The sequence below is a fragment of the Amblyomma mixtum genome, chromosome 4, assembly GCF_055824585.1.
Source record: "Amblyomma mixtum isolate Tamu chromosome 4, ASM5582458v1, whole genome shotgun sequence".
NCBI classification, from domain to species: domain Eukaryota; kingdom Metazoa; phylum Arthropoda; class Arachnida; order Ixodida; family Ixodidae; genus Amblyomma; species Amblyomma mixtum.
This window is the reverse complement of record NC_143015.1, coordinates 60,811,728-60,814,874: the sequence shown is the minus strand read 5'-3', so window position 1 is coordinate 60,814,874 and position 3,147 is coordinate 60,811,728. Positions and strand designations below refer to the sequence as shown.

General features: G+C 47.8%; 1 pseudogene; it reads right to left on the bottom strand.

Moving 5' to 3' along the window:
- Positions 1–360: 360 nt before the first annotated feature.
- Positions 361–2,876, bottom strand: LOC149346586 (uncharacterized; annotated as a pseudogene).
- Between the last annotated feature and the right edge of the window lie 271 nt (positions 2,877–3,147).

The window sequence follows — 3,147 nt, the reverse complement described above, 5'->3', positions numbered from 1 at the left end:
TAGGGCATTGTTGAAGTCAAGAAATGGTTTTCTTAACTCACGGACAGGCGGTCGCATCATGTTACTTTTGAAGAGTACAGCTTTGTGATCAGAAATGCCTGGTATGATTTCAACGGAGAAGCCAAGTTTTTCAATAGTATCGGTAACAAACACAAGGTCTAGAAGGGAGCTTGAACCTGATGCAGTACGTGTCGGCCCCTGCACGACCTGCTTTAAATTAAATGCAAAGGCGATATCAAGCAAAAGATCAGAATTTTGACATGAAGCTACACTACGCAGAAGTTCCCAGTTGATTTTTGGTAAATTAAAGTCACCACACATCATTACATAAGCATATTTTTTGCCATGTTCTAACAAAAATTCGTGCAGTCGTTCTAGAACCGAGACGTCTGCATCCGGGGGTCTATACACAGAACCAATAAAAATGTTCAAATTGTTAAACCGAAGCAATATCCAAACCATTTCGATGCCTGTGTTATGAGGAATAACTGTGTAATCTAGTCCCTTTTTTATAGCTATGGCTACGCCCCCTCCCCTTCCGCTACGGTCGTGCCGTACTATCTCATGAGTGTTGGGTATTACTTCTGAATCAGGAATAGCTTCGTTCAACCAAGTCTCGGTTATGATTGTGATGTCTGCGTCGTGTGTGATAAGAAGACCTTCTAAGTCATCGCATTTATTCCATATGCTTCTGGCATTAATGTTCAACAAAGAAAAAGGGACCGCAGTGGGGCGGACTTCGAGGCATTGGCTGGGTAACTTCACAGTCTGCGCATGTCTGTGATATTTGCGAGCGTCCGAACAGACTGGTCAGGGATCATTTACGGGCACTCTTTCCTCGAGAGTTTCATCCCATCGGAACAGTTTTCCGTTGATCTTTATCTTGTCAAAAAAGAGCCCGATTTTCGCACCATTTGCTTTTTGCTGTTGGGCGCTGTCCCAAAGCTTCTTACGTATTGACTGAACACGTGGCGAAAAGTCTTCCGAGATCACGTATTTCGTGTTTTTTTTAGCTTGCTGCAGTTTTGAAGGATCCTTCCCTTGTCCCTTCCGTTCAACAGTTTAAAGATTAGTGGGCGGCATTTCTTTTCAGCAGGTCTTCCAAGTCTGTGAATTCGCTCGATAGCTACATTAGGCACCTTCAGTATGTCGTTGAGAATTTTTTCAGACACAATTGCCTCTAGGTCCTGGTGCTGCTCGTCATTTTTTTCTGGCACACCGTAGACAATTAGATTATTTCTCCTGCTTCTGTTTTCTAAGTCGTCAACCTTACGAAGCAAAGTTTCCACAGTTTTTTGCATTTCGTCGACTCTCTGTGAATAAGATGTAACAGTAGAAGTCAATCCGTCCAGTTTTCCTTCGATAGCAGCTATCCTGTTATTTGTTTCGCCAAGTTGTTGATGTACTGACTGCGTGGTTTGCTTTAGGACATTCAGTTCAGCTAGAATTTGTGTAAACATAGTTTCAGTGCCAGGTCCAGGATTAAGTTCGACGTCACCACAAGAACAAAGCAAGTCCACGAAACAATGGTAAATCGCCAAAAGCACTACGCTCAGGGGCCGTGGGCACGGCAGAAGCAAAAGAAAGGCATCATCGCTATGGTAAACGTGGACAGGACGCCTGTCCCTCACCTGGATAAGAAACAAGAAGGGGCTTGTAAGACGCATATTCCTTGTGCTTCCGCCGCGCCCACTGACAAGGCTGCACCGCAGGTCCGTCTTTATACCCGTCGGAGCTGGTGACGTAGATGATGGTGGCTGGTGATAATCAGCGTGTGGTAGATTCCAGGCGGGCAGGTCCGGATTTTCAGTTCCGCAGGTGTTTTCCGCTGACTGGTTGGTCAAGAAAACGTGAGCCTTGGTCGCTTCGACAGGAAAACCGAAGCATATTTCGCCTGGTGAAAGCTTCACAGCGATGAAGTGCACGGCCTGGATAAGAAACAAGAAGGGGCTTGTAAGACGCATATTCCTTGTGCTTCCGCCGCGCCCACTGACAAGGCTGCACCGCAGGTCCGTCTTTATACCCGTCGGAGCTGGTGACGTAGATGATGGTGGCTGGTGATAATCAGCGTGTGGTAGATTCCAGGCGGGCAGGTCCGGATTTTCAGTTCCGCAGGTGTTTTCCGCTGACTGGTTGGTCAAGAAAACGTGAGCCTCGGTCGCTTCGACAGGAAAACCGAAGCATATTTCGCCTGGTGAAAGCTTCACAGCGATGAAGTGCACGGCCTGGATAAGAAACAAGAAGGGGCTTGTAAGACGCATATTCCTTGTGCTTCCGCTGCGCCCACTGACAAGGCTGCACCGCAGGTCCGTCTTTATACCCGTCGGAGCTGGTGACGTAGATGATGGTGGCTGGTGATAATCAGCGTGTGGTAGATTCCAGGCGGGCAGGTCCGGATTTTCAGTTCCGCAGGTGTTTTCCGCTGACTGGTTGGTCAAGAAAACGTGAGCCTCGGTCGCTTCGACAGGAAAACCGAAGCATATTTCGCCTGGTGAAGGCTTCACAGCGATGAAGTGCACGGCCTGGATAAGAAACAAGAAGGGGCTTGTAAGACGCATATTCCTTGTGCTTCCGCCGCGCCCACTGACAAGGCTGCACCGCAGGTCCGTCTTTATACCCGTCGGAGCTGGTGACGTAGATGATGGTGGCTGGTGATAATCAGCGTGTGGTAGATTCCAGGCGGGCAGGTCCGGATTTTCAGTTCCGCAGGTGTTTTCCGCTGACTGGTTGGTCAAGAAAACGTGAGCCTCGGTCGCTTCGACAGGAAAACCGAAGCATATTTCGCCTGGTGAAAGCTTCACAGCGATGAAGTGCACGGCCTGGATAAGAAACAAGAAGGGGCTTGTAAGACGCATATTCCTTGTGCTTCCGCCGCGCCCACTCATTTGGCAAAGAAGTTTGGCAGAGAAGTTGCCTTTTTTTTATGGGCGCCAAAATATTCAAGAAGCAAACAGATAGGTGACAAATGTGGGTGTTTCCGAGCGCCAAAGCAAAATGAGAACGCAACTTAGAACTAAAATGGGCAGCCGAGCGTTGTCAGAAATTTGTTTTTTCCTTAGGGCTATGATTAGAAAAAATGGGTCTCAACAAGCGAAGAGCCTGCATTTTCTACTTAGTTCTCAACTAACACCTGACAACTATCGCAAC